This window comes from Pinus tabuliformis, chromosome J (genome assembly GCF_031772625.1).
Source record: "Pinus tabuliformis cultivar Carrire ecotype Pingquan chromosome J, CPIR1, whole genome shotgun sequence".
Taxonomy (NCBI): domain Eukaryota; kingdom Viridiplantae; phylum Streptophyta; class Pinopsida; order Pinales; family Pinaceae; genus Pinus; species Pinus tabuliformis.
Window position 1 is genome coordinate 124,505,503 of NC_142295.1, and position 21,276 is coordinate 124,526,778.

Here is a 21,276-nt window from a genome sequence, read left to right on the forward strand (position 1 = left end):
CCCGCCAAGGGAAAATGTAATGACTTATATTTAAAAGGGTATTTATAAAGATAATATTTGAAACCCTAACCTTCTAAAACTCTTGAATAGAGAAGGGTGGAAATGAAGTAACCTAGAACAAGGGAAAAATCCTGAAATTGTTGGTTGTTGTGAGTGAAAGAAACCTGACCACTGAAAGGAGAAACTGGTACTGAGGCGGAAATTCTCACCTACCTATCAAACATGAGAAAAAGGGGAAAATTAGTGAACTTAAAGACCAAATGGAATTGAAGATTATGTGCAAATGACTATTAACATGAACTTTGAAGAAACACGAGACTCTAGCTGATACCTGAGAGGATGTTGTGGAAAAGTAGCGAAACATAAACAGAACTCTTGGTGTGAGGTAAAAGTTTAGTAGTGAAAAGGAAATATATGGAGACATTAAAATATATGAGGAAAACGAATAAATCTCCAGTACCTAGAAAGAAGGGACTTTGTCGCATATTGGTGAATGAATACCAGTAGGACGCACTGCTCCATACTATCTAGCCAACACCGCAATCAAAATTAAGCTCTTATAAAGAATCTGGGATAGCGTATGAAAAGCTTGCAAAATAACCACAGAATTCGGAATCACCAAGGTGAAGAACCGGCGGAAAACGATAGCTCAGAGAGTTGCAGAGTTGCATTGACGAACAAGTAGAACGACGGTATCGGCGGGAGACTGGGGTGAGAACAGTTACCATTAACTAACCAAACGCATCTCCACCGTTCGATTGAAACCTTGAGCACGAACGGTGAGGAGAACGATAGTTGTTTTCCATCGGGAAGCATGATATGGACTCAATACTCTTGAGGGTTCTCCAAAGCTGAGGGATATACACATATCCTTTCAAATTATACCATGGGGAAGAAACCTTAATAAACATTTAACTATCGAGCATACATAAGGTTATGACCAATGGTTTTGTAAAAAAGGGAAATCTAATAAATTTTAACAACCGAATGTTGGTTTTGGATATTAGAGAGTATGGTAAGTAATAACCAGAGTTATTTAACCAGAGTGAGTCTAATGTATGTATTTCCAAGATTAAATGGTAACTATACAAATTTATTTTACATGGTGACTAAGTAATATTTGATGTAACCATTTATAAAGTCGTTTTTTATTAACTTGCATGGTGGATGGGTGTTACAAGTGGTATCACAGTCCAAGTTGGAATATTGTGGCCTATTTGGGAAACTAATTAACACAACATATACATGTTATCATCACAGATGCTTCAAGAGTTAACTTAGAGATGCGGGTGCAATTAGAAGGAGGCCAACAAAACCCCATAACTATGCTGTTGGAAACAATTTAATAGTTAAGGACTGAGATGGACAATCTGTGGGAAGACAATGAGCGATTAATGCGAAATCAATAATGGATATTGAAAAGTTTATCCAATCACCAAAACCATAGAACTTCTATAGCCACTTTTGGTAATGAAGACAGGGATGAGAAGCATATACAGAGAGTTGAAAATGCACCTGAACGAAATCAGACTCTGTGCTTGGAAGGGGACAAGGGAGAAAATGAGGAAGATTCTGACAATGTGTCCATCAAAAAATAAGAAACTAAAAAAAGAGTTAAAGGGGGACTTCAAAAAGATAAAACCCCCAATTTTCAACAAGGAAGTGGAGGAATTTGTTGAAGCATGGTTGATTAATATTAATAAATACTTTAAAATTTATGAATATGATTAAAACCTGAAGGAGAGACTAGTTATTTATCAGCTTCAATGAAAGGCTATGTTATGGTGGGAAGAGGTTAAGGTCACTGTTGCAATTGATGAGCAAGTGGTGACCTGGGGAGACTTTCAAAAACACTTTAAAGAAAAATACTTGATTCACCAATTTGATAACAATAAGGCGAAGGAATTCCATGATCTCCGAATGGGGAAACTTTCTATGGATGAGTTTGTTAACAAGTTCATATCCCTATTGTGGTATGTACCTTAAATTCGGGAGGAGAAGGCCAAAGTGCAATGTTTTATGAGTAGCTTACCAACCTTCATGAAATAATGTTTAGAATTTGATAATCCAAAAACCATGGATGAGGCCATTAGAAAGGTGCTAATCTGTTATCAATAGATGAAGTAGAAGGGAGAAGGTGGTAAGATTTGGACCAGTAACAAGGGACAAAAATGTTTCCAAAACATGAAAAACATGAAAGATGGGAATGTCATAAATTTACATAAGAATCCTCACAGTAAAAACCCAAGAAGGAATCAACAAAAACTTCAATCAGAAAATGAATCAAAACAAGTGGAGGTCTCCAGTAAACCAAAGTTCAGTATTGCAAAGACCTCCATTGCAATGTTGGAGATGTGGGGAGCCCCATTATTACAAAAATCATCCTCACCATACCAGAGAAAGCTAGCTGCCAACATTCAAGAGGCTTCTCTAGTTGGTTAGGTGGCACGGAATATACTCGAGACTAATGTTTCCCTAGATGATTATCAAGTTGAATACCAACCTACTATGATCGAAACTAAAGGTAAGATGCTTAACCATGCTGTGTCAATTTTGATAGACCCGGGAGCCAGTTTAAGTTATGTCAACCTAAACGAAATGTGTCATTTACAAACCTATAAAATTAATATGCCTGGTTAGTGCAGCTAGAAACTTGGGAAAAAAGAAGGGTGGCAGCCAAAGTGGATGACTTCCCTTTTGAAATAGTAGGCTAACTAATTAACGTAAATATAAATGTGTTACCTCTCAGGTGTTAGGATGTTCTAATCGAGATGAAATGGTTGGAAAAAAACTTGTCATTAATAAACTATAAATGCAAGACAATTAGCTACCTTAGCAAGGAAGGTGTCATACAGGAAATTCGAGTAAAAAGGCATATAGTACTGTGACTAATCTCTGCATCCCATTTAGGTAAGTGTATTAGGAAGGGATGTCAAATATATGCAGTCCAAGTGGGTTTTACTAACTCTAAGGATAAGTTAGCCTCCTTAGGAAGCCTAACAATCATACAAGACTTCACTGATGTGTTTTTAGAAGAAATATCAAGGTTACCTCCCAAGCGAGATATCAACATCACTATAGAAATAATTTTGGGAGTTTCACCTATGTCAAAAGCTCCTTATCGTATGAATATACTCAAGATAACCGAGCTAAAAGTACAATTGCAATATTTTATTGATAAAGTTTATATTCACCCAAGTGTGCCTGCTTGGGGAGCCCCTATTTTTTTTGTCAGAAAGAAAGATGGCACTATGAGGCTATGTATTGACTACAAACATCTTAACAAACTAACTGTCAAGAAAAAATACCCTTTGCTAAGGATCAATTATCCATTCAATCAAGTTAAGGGAGCTGTAATATTATCTAAGATATATTTACGATCTGGGTATCATCAAATAAGAGTAAAAGAGGAAGATATTCCAAAAACAACTTTTAAGGCTCATCATGGTCACTATGAGTTTGTGGTTTTTCCCTTTGGTCTTTCAACATTCATGAGTCTCATGAATAGTATGTTCCATCCCTATATTGATAAAATTTTCCTAATATTCATTTATGATAACCTTATATATTCAAAAAACTTAGAGGAGCATGAGAGGCATCTAAAAAGTACTTTGAAAACATTAAGAGACCACCAATTATATGCTAAATTCAATAATTGTGACTTTAACAATGTTCTGATATAATATCTAGGCCATGTAATTTCTGCAGAAGGGATAGTTGTTGATCTAGATAAAATTAAAACTATCATGGAGTGGCTCGTTCCTACTAATGTTGTTGACATTTGATCTTTCATGGGTTTAGTGGGGTATTATTGCCGATTTATTGAGGTATTTTCTAGGATAACTTATCCTATAACTTCCCTGTAGAAGAAAGGAAAAACCTTTAGATGGAAAAATGATTGTTATCATGGTTTTGAGATGTTTAAAACATTTATTAACCACAGCTACAATGTTAAAGCTTGCAGACCTTGAAAATGAATTTTTTGTATGCAACGATGCATGTCAATAAGGAGTGGGGGGAGTATTGATGCAAGAGGGAAAGGTAATTTCCTATGAGTCTCAAATACTAAAAGAACATGAATAAAGGTACACTACTTATGACCTATAGTTAACCATAGTGGTACATGACTTGAAGATATGGAGGCATTACTTGTTGGGAAAAAATTTTGTATTAATGACTAATCATAGAAACTTAACTAGTTTCTTAAGAAGCCTAGTATTAATGCACGACAAGCTAAGTGAACATCCTTTCTAGGTGAATTTAATTTTGAGATTAAACATTTGAAAGGGAAATAAAACCATGTAGCTGATGCATTAAGTAGAAAATCACATCATGTGTATGAAATTTCATATAGTCAAGTGGATTATAATTTTTCATATTTGATTGAAGAGGCTTCCAATAAGGACCCAAAATATATGCTTTTATGGCAAAAAACCAAAAATATAAATAGTTTTGAACAAAAAACTGATTATAACATAGATAAAGATAATTTATTGACACATAAAGGAAGGATATATGTTCCTAATCATATAGTTGTTAGAAAGTTAATAATTCACGAATTACATAAGAGACCTATGGTGCCCATCCCAGGTATCAAAAGTTGTTCTCTTCTGTGATGGAAAATTATTTTTTGCCTGGGATGAGAAGAAATAGCATGGAGTATTTGGCCAAATGTCTAGGGTTCCAGTAAGTAAAGTTTGAACATCAACATCTGGCTGGGTTTCTTCATCTTCTACCCATTCCAAAATGGAAATGGGAAGTAGTTACTCTGTATTTTAAAACATGTTTGCCTAAAACTAGGAGATAAAACGATTCTATCATGGTGGTAGGGGATAAACTAAGTAAAGTAACCCATTTCAATCATGTCCAACCTACATATAGAAATGTGAAAATTGCAGACATATTTATGCGCGAAACTTTTAGATTACATGAAATGTTGAAAGTTATGATCTCTAAAAGAGGTGTGCAATTCACATGATCATTTTGGAGAACTATTTTTATAGGCTTGGGAACTCAAGTTCAATTTAGTGCTGCTTATCATCTGCAAACGGATGGCCAAATGGAGTGAGTAAACCAAATCTTAGAATATATGCGAAAAATGTATGTAATGCAACAACCCAATAAATGCGAGGATTATCTCCACTTGGTGGAATTCACATACAATAACAGTTATCACGAATCACTAAAAACGATCCCTTTGGAAGTTTTATATGGAAGGAGATGTAGAACACCCATTAATTGGAACAACCTAGAAGATAAACTAATGTTAGGACTTGACCTGTTATCATAAATGGAGGTCACTGTAAAACGGGTCAAGATAGGTAGAAGCAATATTTAGATAAAAAAATAACTTACAAGGAATTCTAGGTGGGGGGTCACGTGTATGTTCGACCGAAACCCAAGAAAAGCACCTTGCAATGGAAGGGATGTCCAAAATTAGCTCCTCAATATTGTAGGCCCTTCCAAATACTAGAAAGGATTCCACTTGTTGCATACTAGCAAGCGTTACCCAACTAGATGCGATTCCATAATTTGTTTCATGTATATTTATTAAAAATATATGTTTATGACTCTAGACAGTTAACTAGCATGAGGTGCAGGTAAAAGTTTCAATAAATAATTTTCTCCTTGACAGTTGATTGTTGATTATGTTTATTAAATACTTGTCAATAATGAGATCTTGTAATGTGGAATAGGTAGAACCAGACAGAGAGTTCCTGGTAGAGCCTCTACGTATTCTCAATCGAGATAAATAATGCTACAAAGGTGAGCTATCACCCAGGTTAAAGTGTAGTGGAAGCACTTTAGCCCAGAAGAGGCCACTTGGAAGGATGAAAGCTTAATGTGGAAATCATACCCTGACTTGTTCCAAGGACATGAGTAAACACGGAAGATGATGTTTTGCTTAAAAGGGGAAGATGTAACACCACATCTTCCCCTAGTGATGTAAATAATTGGTATTTACCTTTTTTGTGCAAAGACTTGGTAATTTGATATAGGATGGTAAAGAAATTAAAAGTAAAAGTGTATATATTATTATTTTATTTCTTTTAAAATAAAGTTATCTTAGTTAAAAAAAATACAAGGAAAATATTTTGAAGTAAAATCCTTAGTTACAAGTAGTTAGACAGTTACTTTCTTCCCTAAAGAGATTAAAAGAAACTATCTCACTTGGGAAACCCAGTGACTAGCTGAAGAGAAGAAAAAAAGTATGGGTAGGACCTGTCAAGAAACTAATTCTACTACTCAGAAAACTAGGAGGCTAGGGCGGAGACATGGATGTAATAGTCAGTCTCACAGGTTGGGTGGGAAAGGAGTCTCTTCCTTGTCGTATTTACTTGGAAGAGCCAACTTAAACAGATAAGTATTATTTTATTTTAAAATAATCTGGTTACGCTCCTAAATATTTTGATGGTAGAGGAATTTGGAATTCTTAAAAGAAGTTGGTATTACCTCTAATATTTATTTTCAGAAGAATTTGAAACTCTGGAATGTGGACGAGAGATTATTTTATTCCATGAAATTTTTTATAATAACAAATATGATAAATTGAAATTTTATTGTTGGGTGAGAGACCGCTATAGTAGGTGTCTGGTTTAATTTCCTTTCCATGTACTGTGTAAGATATAGCTCTTACAATGGTTCTCCTGATATCAAGAAAATGCTAGAACAAACCTTTCGTGTTTTTGAACAAGTAGAAATGATTAACGAATAAATAAAACTGCTAAGCTATTAAGAACAGAGTGGAGAAGGAAATTTACTACAGAATAAAACAAAATTCGGCATACATGTGCCTTTTTGACAGCTAGGGTAAAGACAAAAGGGATTGTCTGGATGTAAAAAATACAGAGGGAAAACCTTGAATTCACCTTGCTAAATTTGGATGCAAACAAATTGCAGGTATTGTAACATGTTAGTTTCCATAACGAGATAAAATCCCACTAAGGAAACCGTCATATTTCTTGTATATAAACGTTAGTACAGGAGCAGCGAAAACAGATTATGTGAGCCGGAATTTTCATTATCTCAAGGTATTATTCACCATCGTTAAAGAAATAGCAATCAGTAATGTTAATCCACCAGCAATGAAGAACTATGTGTACAGAAACAAAAATGAATTTAGCTACACATAAATCAACTAAATGATGACAAACCTGAAAGTAACCAAACATTTATATACATGGAAATGTGATGTGGCCCAAGGAACTATAGGCAAAAACAATTTTGAACACGACACACTATATATTTCGTTAAATAAACCCAAAAACTAAGTTAACAACCAGTAATTGTGACAGTAATAACATTCATTGTGTAGAAAATGGATAGTATGCCATTTGCCCAAAATAATGTGTTAACAGTGAACCAATACATATAGCCATGCATGCTCATGAAAATACGCTACATCAAGATTATTAAATGAAGAAGAAGAGAACACTGTAAAACAATTGAGGCGCAAAGTTAATGGACTCTAAAATAAATATTTACATGCAACAAAAAGAGCATAAACTTCTTTGAAAATTTATAAATACTCTAACGAGGTCCTACTTATAAAATAAACAATGTAGTTCGACTCTAAGAGATTTTTTAGTCTTTTCAAAAACAATTCATAATTATACATGGCCTGTCAAGGGAAAATGTAATGACTTATATTTAAAAGGGAATTTATTAACATAAGCTCTGAAACACTAACCATCTGGAACTCTTGCATAGAGAAGCGTAGAAATCCAATAACACAGAACAAGGGAAAATTCATCCAATTGTTAGTTGTCGTGGCTGAAAGAAACCTGGCCACTGAAAGGAGAATCTGGAACCGAGGTAGAGCTTCTCACTTGCATATCATACATGAGAAAAAGTGGAATATTTGTGAACTTAAATACCAAATGGTGCTAAAGATTGTGTGCAAAGGACTAGTAACATAACCTTTGAAGAAACTCAGGACTCTAACTGATACCTAAGAGGATGTTGTGGAAAAGTAGTGAAACATAGAAGGAATTCCTGGTGTGAGAGCAAGGGTTAATAGTAAAAAGGAAAGATAAGGAGACTTTAAAATATATGAGGAAAATCCATAAATATATGAAACCTCAACACTTCTAAATAAATACATACATACTAATACTAATTACTAAATTTTAAATCTAATACACTATAATCATAACCAAAATCTAATCTCAAATGATAATCTTATTATAAATCCAAAAATACCCTTAGCACACTTATTTACAATGTTAAATATTAAAAATATTTATTCAACGAAACATGATATATATCTTTTTATATGACTTATTTTTCATGAATCTTTTTATCCTTTCCCACTTAGGATATATCTTTATTGTTACTCTAAATTTGTTATTTTAGAGTTTTTACAATGTTAAATAGTAAAAATATTTTAAAAAATTAGTATTTTGAATATTTAGCTTGGATGGTCGAAAACTGTCTGTTCTCTCCTCCAGCGAAAAGGAAAAAAGAAGAAAAGTAAACAACCCTTGGATAAAGGTTCAAAACACCTGAACCTTACGGAGTATCTCCTCTCTGAATATCTCCTCACTGCACCACTAGACACAACTATTTATCTATGCCTAAAGACTACACTGCCGCGCTTTCATATGAGTATAACTGTTTAAACCTGTAAAGAAAGAGTGATGATTTGCCTTCCTCTTCTTTCCGACCATTGTTGTCAATCCCACCAATGGTGATCAGTAATTTCATAATTCATGCAAAATTTTGTGCCAGAGTCACATTCAAGTCATCGTGAACTCCGATGCTGGAAGAAGAAGAACGCGCGAAAAAAAATTGCACGTGAGCAATGTTCCATTCCATGAATGTGTCGTTAATTTTTTAATTAAAAGCACTCCAAATATAAACATGTCCATTAACTTTTTATTAATATTTTAATTATTTTTTTATTTCTTATATATTGTGTAAAGATAAACAACTCCATCCATTTATTATTGATATGTTTACTTTAAAATATTAAGTTACTTAGTTCGCTATGACTCCTTGTTTGATGGGAAAGAGGACAAATTTTTGCAATGTTATTCTAATGTATGGTTTATTTTTGAATGAAAAGTAAATATTTTTATTAATTTATGGTTAATATTATAATTAATTTCCCAGTTCTCAAAAATAAGCATTTCCACCTATTTATTAAGAGTCCGTGTCATAACAAGGAATATAGAAATCTATTTTTATTCAAATTACTTTGACTTTTGTTTTTATTAAAAAAATATTTAATGCTTTCCAACGTATTTGGATGTTTTTTTATTATATATATTTTTTTGAAATTTGAAAGCATTTTTGGAAAATTTTTAATAAATTGTAATGGATGATGGCACTAATTAGCTATAGTTAAATATGATATTTACTCAATAATAATAATAAAATAAATCAATAAATAAAAAATGACAATTAAAAGTATTAAGAAATATTTTTTAATTAGAAACAACCAAAAATTAGACCAAAAATAAATGTAAAAATATTATATCAAGTCAGAAAATAAGTACACCATTGAAAAGCCTTTGGTAGTTGGATCACACCTTGAAGTGTCAGTTATGAGTAGTTGGATCCCACCTTGTGAAGTGAACTCTTTGATGTACGCCAAGTTACTCGTTGTTCTGGAACCGTTGAAACTACCTATAGCTTTGATGCCTAGAATGGTAGATCTACTGTATCTATTACCTCCACCTCTGTCTATGGCCATGGATAAACTGTCGAAAGATAGAAAGATGGGTATTAGGTTCTAGTATCCATTTATACCGAAATTAGGGTTATCGTTGTTTTTGTTTCGGCGTTTGTGGTTTATTTTCTCCTTCGTGGGACTACGAATGCCGGTGTGGTTCACAGGGTTTGTAAAGAGGGAGGGAGAACTTTCAAGCTCCACTTTGCTCCTGTGATTAAAATTATTTGTGTTTGTATGTTTCCATTATTAAAGTTATTTCATTTTCATTATTGTTTTTTATGTCCGTGTGGGGTTGGATGGGCCTATATTGTCCGACCATCCTTTTCAGGTTGGTTAAATTCTAAAAAAAAGGGCCATTTCTATTTCGGTTATATATATATATATAAAAGATGTAGTTAAATATCTATTTATTATTATTATTATTAAATTAAACACATAATAAAGTTCATGTGTAACTTGTTTTAGGGTGATTGAAGAGATATATAAGTTTGTTTGTCTACTCTCTTTTAAAATAAAAATAAATATAAAAAATAAAAGTTATGTCTTAAATAGAAAAGTAATAATATTGGCTATAATTAAAAAAAATGAAAAAAATATTGTTAAAATAAAACATTTTAAATGTTTTATAGAAAAAAATCAATATATTCAATGTGGTTTATCAATAAAATATTTTAATAAGAATTTATATATATATATATATATATATATAGTTTTCCGAGAAAAAAATCGAACTTTTCATTGCATGATAAAAAGTTACATTGTATATGTTGTAAGCATTCAAGTGACTGTATGATTTTACTCATAGAGTGGTTGAGATTTGCGTGAGGGATTCCCTCTGTTGCCTCTCGAAGTTTCGATTGCAGTTCACTGACCAGGTTTGGTTCGAGGTCTCCTGTAAGTGGAGAAACCCCAGCTGAAGTCAGTTCAGGTGCCGCGTGGTCATCAAAAACAAATTATGAACCCACTGTTTCCAGATTTTTTTTTGTTTTTTGTTGAGGCTGCTCCAATCCCGGGTCTCCTCAGAAGGGAAAACAACCCAAACAGGATGGGGCAGCATTGTATTTTGTAGTTTTTTTATTTTTTATATATATTTTTTAAGTATTTGTGCATGTCTGAAGAAATGTCTGAATAGTATAACAAAATAACACAGCAAAAGAAAATAGATAGATGCCAATTCTGGCTGAGATTTCAAAGTGATGGGTCCTACGCATATGGTGGACGATCCGACACATGGATCTCGTCCATCTCTTTGTGCTCTATTCACCAACTGCCCAGATTTTGTTGCAAACCCTCTTTAGAAAGCTTGTTTGCAGCATCATTGCGTTCCTTGTATATATGACATAGTGAGATATGATTAAAATGTGATTTTAAGCTCATGGTTTCCTCTAGAAGAGATGATAACAAGTAGTTCTGACATCTGTGGATTCCATTGAACCATTTGACAATGTTTAGAGAGTCCCCGAAGATCTGAATCGTGACAATACCCAAATGAATGAGCCAACATAGGAGAAGTTTCAAGGCTGTTAGCTCGGCAAAGTTGTTGGTTCCACTCCCTATGCCTACAGAGGCTGAAAGGCTTCTATGGGGGCTCAGATGTATGATCAATCCTGCTCCACATTTGTTTTCCTATTTGGATGCCGCATCGAAGTATGCCCATGGAATCCCATCACTGATGGTTTATTGTATGATCAGTCTGGGGTGTTCTTCATGGGTAGGTTCAGGGATGCTTGTGAATATGGATGCACTTCCAATGGCTGTGCGGTCCACTGATGGAGGAATATCTTGAAAGATACATCTGTTCCTTGCGATCCATACTCCCTAGGAGATGATCAGGGGTAGATTCCTCATGTTCCCTTCAGGATGGTGGGTCCACCACGACTTCCAGGTTGATGTCACTGACTGCCCGGTCCATTCAGTCCTTTTGTGTATCAAGTCCCCTACCGATTGCCAAACTGCTTTGAAGAAGGAGCATTCCATAAAGAGGTGCGAGATTGTTTCAGAGGCTTGTTTGCACAGGGCACATCTTCCTGGTCCTGATTTGAATCTTTTCTGAAGGATGTCCCAGGTTGGAACCTTTGCTTTTAGAATACACCAGAAGAGCACTCGGGCTTTTGTCGGGCATTGCAATTTCCAGATTGAAGCTACCCACCATTCTTGAATCCCCCAGCCTTTCTTGGTCATTATGTATTTGTATCCTTGCTTTGGGGAGTATCTTCCTGATTCAGCATGAGCCCAGACTAATTGATCTGGTCTGTCCCTTAGCCTGACATTGGATCGAGACAACTCCGAGGTGAAGGTATTCCATTCTCTCATCCATTGTGGGGTAAGATTTAGATCCACTCCAGTGAGCCATGCTTGACCCCAAATGGAGGAATGACCCTGATTTTCTATCTGGCTGAGGTTATTTATGCCTCTGGAGTTGAGGTGTGATGTGAGTTCCTGAGATAATCTGAAATCTTCATTGCATCCTACCTAGGGGTCCTTCCCTATGCGGACATGTTCTCCATTTCCTACCTGCCATGAGAGGCCTTGTTCTATGATCTTAAAACCTTCCAAGGTTGCTTTCTACACCACTGATATACTTCCTTTCTTTTTGGATGAGCTTCTGATCCAGTCCTCTAGTGGCATGGGGTCAATATATTTCCTTTTTACCACTGTAGTCCAGAGGTTGTCCGATTTGATAAGTCTCCATCCTAATTTTGCTGCAAGTGCTGCTCTGAAGTCTGGTAAATCCTTGATGCCCCATCCTCCCCATTCTTTTGGCCTTGCCACTTTTTCCCAGGCCACCCATGGGAGCACTGAGTCCTCCTTTGATCCCGCCCATAAGAATTTACTGCAAACTCTTCTGATCTTTTCCAATATCCCTTTCGGAACCCAGGTTAGTGCAACCCAGTATGACGAGATAGCCAGGAGGACTGATTTGATCAGAGTCAGTCTACCAGCCCTAGATAGCCATTTGAAGCTCCAGTGGGTGACTCTTGATTCAATTTTTGCTATTAACAAATGCTAGTCCTGCTTCTTGTATGAGAAAGGTTTTAAGAAGAATCTGAGGTATTTGAAGCTATCTTGGATCTTTCGATCCTCAAACGGCAAGTCCTCTTTGATTTGGGTCACTTTGCTTCTACTGAATCCTTCCAACTTTGGGATTTTGCATTTTTTATTTGAAGGCCTGTGGCTTTTAAAAATAGCTTTAGGATCCTTTTAAGTTTCAGTATTTCGGCTCTTCTTCCTGTGGTGAAAATTAGGATGTCATCCACGAATAGGAGGTGGGTTATTTTCAAATTGGTTGCCACCTCTAGCCCTTGGATATTGCCTTCCCTATGACTATCATTGATCAATTGGCTAAGTCCTTCCGCTACTAGTAGGAAGAGGAGGGGCGAGAGGGGACATCCCTGACGAAGACCTTTTTGACTATGGAAGAAATTGGTGGTTGCTCCATTTATGAGAATAGCAAAGCTTACACTAGTTAAGCATCCCATTACCTAGTTTATGAAGTATATGTGGAATCCCAGATGCGTGAGAAGCATTCGAATGTACATCCAGCTTACCCTGTCAAAGGCTTTTGACAAATCTATTTTCACTACTGCTCCTTTGATTTTTTTCTGGGTAATGTTGTGGATGGTTTCCTAGGCTACTCCAATTGCTTCATGGATCTGTCTTCCATTCAAAAAGCTGAACTGTTCCCTTGACATGTGCCTAGAAAGAATAGGTTTGACCTTGAGGGCTATCTCCTTTGCTATTATTTTTTAGATACAATTACAGAGGGAGATTGGTCCGAAGTCCTCAAAGGAGGAGGGTTCTTATTTTTTAGGGATGAGGGTTATGTAGGTCATGTTGAAGGGAGGGTTATTGTCTCTAAAAAGGTTGGAGAAGAAATCTAATAGCTGATCTTGTCTAGCCATGGGACCCCAAGTTTCAGAAGAGCCTATAGAGAAATTTAGGTCTCCCCTAATAATCACATTAAGGTTGCTCATAGAAAATTTGGAGAGAAGGGTCTTCCAAAAATGAGCTCTTCCTTCGTAGGGTCCATAAATGTTTACTATCTGCAGAGAGGTATAGAGTTCTATGGAGTAAACCTTAGTCCTTATCACCTGGTCCATTCCCCAGGAGTTAAGGCCTTTGAACTTCTCTTGCATGTATGCCAAGGCTAGGTCGCTAGAGTGCCCTTTTGCATCTAAAACCAGGATGAACCAAGCTGGCAGCAATTTTGAAAGAGTTTTAGTGACCTCTTCTCCGGCTCCCAGAGTTTCTTGAAGGAGAAGCATATCCGGGTTGTAATTCCTGATTACTTCTTTTAGGGCCAGCTTTTTAGGGTTGCTGGCTAACCCTCTATAGTTCCAGGAGAGAATGATCATTGGGTAACCACCGGGAGGGGGTTTGCTGCTCTAAGCGCCCCAGAAATGGACATCTGTTTGCCATCCGCAATATCTATCTTGGCTCTTTGTTGTGCCTTAGATAAGTTTGATTTCCGGCCTCTTGATTTCCTATCTTCTTGCTGGGAGGATTGCATGTCTAAGCCTCCTACTATCAGGAATGAACCCCACGGGGGAGGTTTTTTCTCACGGGGTCTGAGGTTGTATGGATTGGAGGCTTGGGTAGGATCTTCTCTCTGAGGCATGGCTGGGGAAGGGGCATAGTCATGATTCAGATCTAGGGCAGGGATAGAGGTGATAATGCTACCCAATTACATGGGGTCTGAATGAGGCAGAGGTGTTTCCATGTTTTGGAGCCTAGAGGGACTAGGCTTTGATTCAATTTCATTCAATAAGTTTCCTGGAAAAGAAGATGGATTTGGAGTAAGACCCATACCCTCTTTTGCAATCGCTTGGCTTCTTTCCAATTGCGCTTGAAGGTCTTGCATCATTCCCGACCCTTCGATCTGGATGGAAGGCTGCTACTGGATCTGTGAAGCCTGTTGCTGCTGATCAGGTCCTTCTTCTGGATGCTTCCGGGTTCCCTCCATGTCTATGTCCATCAGCTCTGCCTCCTTGCTGCCCTCCTCTGTCCTACTTTTGGGAGTTTCTACTGCTAATCCCCTAGTCCTAGCCTTCTTCTTCTTGCCTCTATGTCTGTGGACCATCGGACATTCTTTTGCCAAGTGTCCATATATGTGACACCTGTGGCATTGGAATGGCAAGTGTTCATAATCAAGTTGTTGAAGATATTTAAATTCTTTGTATTGTAGGTGTATTTCTTCAGCTAGTCCTGATCCGGGAGTTGAGGCTGACGAGGATTCATGCCGTTCCCATGTCTCTGGTTTGGATGAAGGAAATATCCATCTCCATATACTTCCCAAGATGGTTCCCTATGGACCGGAAGATAGAATTGACCCAGAGGAAGGGTGGTAGCCCTGGTAATCGGACCCAAATTGGTAGCTCATCAGTTCTTTCCTTTTGTGCATTGAAGAGGGGGTTCCATCTTTTAAATAGTATCGATGTCCTACCAAATGCCCAATTCCCTTTCAATGCCTAGTTCGCAACTTCTTTGCTGGAAAATTTCACCATGAAACAGCCCTTTCCAAGCGTCGATACCTGGTAATCTAAGTCCGGCCTTCCTTCCATTGCTGGGAAGCCCATTCTTGGATAAATTTTGCTGAATATTTTTCCCCCTTCCTCTTCCTACTAGAGTCAGAATCGCGACATCCATGGCTTCGTCTATTAACACATTTTCCCCCAAAATTAGATTTGAGACCGTTTCTTTTCTTTTAATTAACTTAGGTTTTTTCCTCTTCTCCCCCTTCTGCCTCTGGTGTGGCACTTCCTCCCTGTCCGGACTGATTGTTTCCACATCTGCTGCTTCTTGGTGGATCTCGTTCGTGCCTCTTTCCTCCTGGGTGAGAACTCGACCGTTCTCGTCACCTCCTTCTTCCTGTAAGTTACCTTTGTCTCCCTTTTCCCCCTCGGGGGCAACCTCCTCCCCCAGCTTTAACCCTGGCTTCACTGTCGATCCTTCACCTTGTCCATTTTTTAGGCTCAGGGCCCCCGCAAACCCTGATCCCGAACTCTGGAAGTTCTGCTTTAGCTTCCTACAGCTGGGAGGGTTTTGGGCTTTAACCGCGTGTGGGAATGTCGTTCCTAAATTCGGTTCAGCACTGTTCTCTCCTGGTATCCCTAGCCCACAGCTAATTACCACGTCTTCTAACCCTCCTGAGAAGAATGGACTGAGAGGGTGGGGTTTTGATAGACTTACCAAGGGGTTTTTTGCTGCCGTTCTTGCCTGATCATCCTGGGCCTGCGCCTCTTGAATGAGAGGGAAATCCTTGCGGCTGCTTAGGAAGGGTAGACCCGTTTTTCCCTCTAGCTACCCTGGGGTATGATCCAGGTTCCAAACCTCCTCCAAGCCGCGTGATTCTTTTCCTAGGCTTACAGCTGGATGGATATATCGTTCTATATTCAGATCTGTGACTTCCAAGCCCCAGACCGACAGAATATCACCAGGTTTGGGGTCCAAATCAACGGTGTCATTTGAGTAGCCCATCCTCTTGCCGGCTGTTCCTTGGTAAGTGTTGGCTATGCCTAGGTAACCGCTGGCCGTAAATCCCTCTGCTGAGCAACCTTTCACCGTTTCCTCCGATGGCGATCTGTATGCTGGGCGTGGGTTTTCTTGAGCCCTGTTTTACTGCTCTCGTTCCCGTGCCCATTTTTCCCCGTTTACGCCGCACATGAGTTCCCCGGATTCTGCCTGGGGCTTGACCTTCGTACTGACCCAGCTGGTGCCCTCCTTGGGTCCTGCTCTGACGACCCTTCCCAAACTGCAGCCAACCGTCTGTCTTCCGTACTCAGGCCTGTCGTTGTCCAGGCCTCGTGGCCTTCACCTGCTTAATAAGAATTAATATTGACATATACTAAAAATATATTAATAATTAAAAATCAATTTAATTTGTGTGATAAAACGTCTTGATGTAAATTTTTTTAATGCAAATAAAATATATATTATATATCCTTTAAAAAAACTATGTATATATTATGAAAAACTCAGTTTCTATGGTTAAAAAATATATTTGGTGCTATGTATACCATATTTAATATTCAAAAATACAATTTAAACAATGAAAAATAATACATTGTATTTTTCACTCTAAAGAAATTTGCATATGAAAAAATTTGATCACTCTCTATTCATATTAAATCAGTACTTAAAATAGATATATATTAATAATTATACTAATTGTTGAATTGAGGCTTCTGTGATCCATATCAAGTTTATGAGAAAAAAAATTTCGGCCTAAATCACATGATAATACATTTGTATGTGTTTCGAACCAACCACACTCACTGGTTCTAAACGCATCAACAAATATATTATCATGTGATTTAGGCCGATTTTTTTTTCCTCATAAACATACTAATTATTATTTATGCTATAAAAATTATTTCTTATATTTTCTTTTATTATTTTTTTTTAAACACATCTAAAGTGTGTAGATTGTCTCATATATTCTAATAATAAAAAAATCCTAATCACGAATGATCGACATGTCATTTATATGGAATTTATCAGGATGTATTTTTTTTTTCGATAATAATGTTAAATCTGAAATTTTGAGCCTGCAAATTCTAACAAAAAATCCTAACAAGGAATGCTCGACATATATTTTATAGGTAGACTTGGTGATTTCCTCTAAACTCGAGAGTTAATATTTTTAGGAATGCTCGACATATATTTTATAGGTAGACTCGGTGATTTCCTCTAAACGCGTGAGTTGATTTTTTATTTTTTTACATTATTGTAGAAGAGTCAATGGATTCATGCCATGTTATTGATGATTTCGTTTTTTTTTATTTTGCTATTATAACAATAATCGGTAGAAATTGTGCATCTATGATTATGAATTTTTTTATTTTTTTTTTAATAATTTTTTTTAATATATAAATATTGATTTTTTTATTTTTTAATTGTTTTTTATAAGACATAAATAATGATATTGATAATAGTAATTTTTGTTATATTTTATTTATTTATAAATTTTTCTATAATTTGTTATTTTATTTTTTAATAAAAAAATTGGTGATAACCTATGCATGTAAGGTAAGCTTAAATATAAATGAATAAAAATAAACTAAAAACGAGAAAAGAGAAAATTGTTTGTAAATACAAAGTGTGGAATAAACAAAAACTTCATACAATGAAAATAAAACAACTTAAACTAATTATTGTTACATTTAAAGGAAAACTATTTTTATATTATCGAAAACTATTAAACAAATTGTGGGAATACAAGATAAGAGAACACATGAATAACGTATAATAGAAAAGATGGTATATCAACCAGTTGAGCCCAAGACTTTCTAAAAGATATATATAAAAATAGTTTTAACCATAGAAGCCTTGTTACAGTACTTGCACACTTGATAGTTTAGAAAATTAATTATTTGGTGACGAGTTCTCTGGCCTTATCTCAATTTTTTGCCCATACAAACGACAAACTGAATAAAAAAAGGTTTGAAGCCTTTCAAGGAAATATTGAAATTTTCGTGTAGTAAAGAGCAAAGGAAATTACAGACAACTAGACCCAACTGTAAATTGGAATTAGGAATTTTCCATAGCCCTTGACTTGAGTTAGCGATGGTAAGTTTGAGAAACTAGATTGCCACAACTTGGTTAGGAAATGCAAAATCTATATAAAAACGTGAACACGGTATCGAGTGAGCTAGACCTCAGTAGAACGATAGGCTCTAGCTTATGGGGAATTGTTATCGCACCTATACAAATGAATGAGTGTAAAAAAAATAAAACACAAATTTAGTAGAAACTTAATAAAAAAAATACTAAGGAAAAAATAATAAATGAAACCCTGGAAATTGATTTCCATACATCCTTGTAGCCTCGAGGTGATTCTCTGGAAACCAGATTGTTCATTTTCTTAAAGAATGAATTCAAGATCTAGTTGTTCTAACCATGTTATTGATGATTTTGTTTCTCATTTATTTTGGGTTATTGACGATTTTGTTTCTCTTTTATTTTGGGATGAGAAATTATACATCAATGATTAAGAATTTTGTTTTTTAGATGGTTATGGGTAATACGGATGAGAAATTATACATTAATGATTAAGAATTTTGTTTTTTAGATTGTTATGGGTAATACATAAATAATAATAGTAATCATAATATTTTGGTTATATTTTATTTTTTATTTAATTTTATAAAACAAATAATTATAATATTTTAAAATTTGTTTTGGGTAACTTAATTGGTAATGGTCGTGGAAATGAAGTGTCCTCGAACTGGAAGTCTTGGGTTCAAATCTTATTATATGCCGTGATCTAGGTGAGAAGTTGGACATGATAAAGATGTAGTCCTACCAAATTTACAAAAAAAAATATTTTAATTTAAAAAGAGTTATTTAATAATTAATTAAGAACTATTTACATCAATATGTCTATTTGAGTTTTTAAATTTTAATTTAGTTATCAATAATTTTACAAGATATTCTAAAATATTAATAATATTTCTCATGTGCCATATGAATATAAGTTATAGTATTTTGTGCATGTGGTATTAACAAGCTATGGTATTAGTCCATGATGATATTATAATAAAGGCTATTTACATATTATGAATCTCCATGGTAAAGTGAGAGTGAATATCCATAGTTAAAAATCTTGTTACATTTTTTTAAAATGTGTATATATTTAACTCATATAATAACTTTTTATAATTAACAATAATAAAAATAATTCAAAATAGAGTTAAACCTTAGTTAATTTTTATCATTTATTTCTTTAAATTTAAGAATTTTGAGAATTAAGTGTTTTTATGCACAGTGGGGTATCCTAGATATTTTATTTATATATCTATGAAAATTACAATATATTTAATGTTTTTGTTGTAATAGAAACATATAAGGCTCTTTATTAAATACGACTTTGGGTTGACAGTCAATGGACATATTATCAAGGCACTTTCTATGAAATGGTCACTGACCAGTGTAAGGATTAGCCTAAAAAAGAAGCCAAAACATAAAGTTAAACTTTTCATATTTATGTCAATAGGAATGTCTATTTTAGAATAGGATTTCCAAAATTTTAATTTAGCTATCAACCATTATTATGTGAAAGGTAGGGATTTAACCTCCATGAAATATTCTTAGAGGTATGGAGAAATCAATGTTTGAGATTTACCTCCAAAGTAGTTATTTCATTTTTTCCCTTTTAGATAAATTGATTAATTAAAAAATATGTCACATGCAGTGAATTATGGTTTATTGGGCATGTCATATTGGTAAACCATGGTATTGTAACAATCCATATTCACAAGTTAATAATATCCATTATAAAATAATAATGATAATAATAATTTAGGATAATGAAATAATAAAAAAAGAATATACTTAGTTTTTATGATTTTATTTATTTATTTTAGTAAGGAGAGATATATAAGTGTTTTGATATTTATTATGAATTGATATTTATGGATAACATATGAATATTACCATTTATTTACAAAACAATTAAAATTATTGTTTAATGGTTAGCAAAAAATAATCAAAAATATATACACATATTTAATATGTTGAAATTTTCAGTTTTATTAAAATAGGCAAAAATCTCAGTAGGTGACAACAATCTGATTGAGTTGCTATATTAGCTCTATTTTGTTGGGAGTGAGTTAATGCATCCTATATTTGTTGTAGGAGGATTTATGAGGCAGTTAGATCCTCTTAGCTATAAAACAGGTGTCCATACGGATTGGGTGGTGAGCGTGAGAGTTTGTGAGGAACTGAATTATCTTGTAATCTCCTGTTTGATAATAAAATTTTGCTGATGCCTATGTTTGGTGGACGTAGCCCAGATTGGTTGGGTGAACCACGTAAAACTCCTGTGTCTCTTTTGTGATGTGTTTGATCTGTTGTTGCTTGTCTATTTTAACTAGCTGCGCACTAATTGCTCCAACAAGTGGTATCAGAGCATGTTGGAGGAGGTCCTGTGTGGCACAGCGGAGGAGGTCCTGCGTGTAACGTGGTTGTCTCCATTCGTTTGTGTGGCTGGCTTATAACAAGCGTGTAACATGGCTGAGTGTTGAAAACAACGTGGAGTTCTACCATAACAGCACAGAGTTGTTTTACACCATTTATTGTTTTAAAATTATGTTGTTTTTGTTTTTGGAATTGCGCTGGCAGTGCAATTCAAGTGCGTTGTTTTAAAATTGCGCTGATTTAAAATCGCGCTGTTTTTTTGTTTCAAGTGCGGGTTTACAGCTGCTGCGTGGGATTGGCCCTGCGCGTGGTGGACTGAACACTGTTGCGTGGAGGTTTAAATTAAATTGTATAAACCAGTGTTGAAACAGCATTGTGAAAACCCGATCGGCGTGGGGCTGAGCGTTGACCATTGTCTGCGCGGACCTGCGTGGATATGAAGATGCTTATTGATAATCGGTTAGTGTTGACTTGCGCATGACAATACCTGTGTATTTGTAACGTGGTGAATGCCTATTGAATGCACACGGAGGTGCAACATATTGGTGCGTAAAAACCAATTTTTTTTTTGCAGTTGGCGCGTTTATCGTATGAACAGTCGCGCCAGAGAGGTAATTGGTGTGCTCCTAAAGGCGATAAGCGCGCCAGCGCGCTAACAACTTAATTGGCGTGGAAAGTAAAGG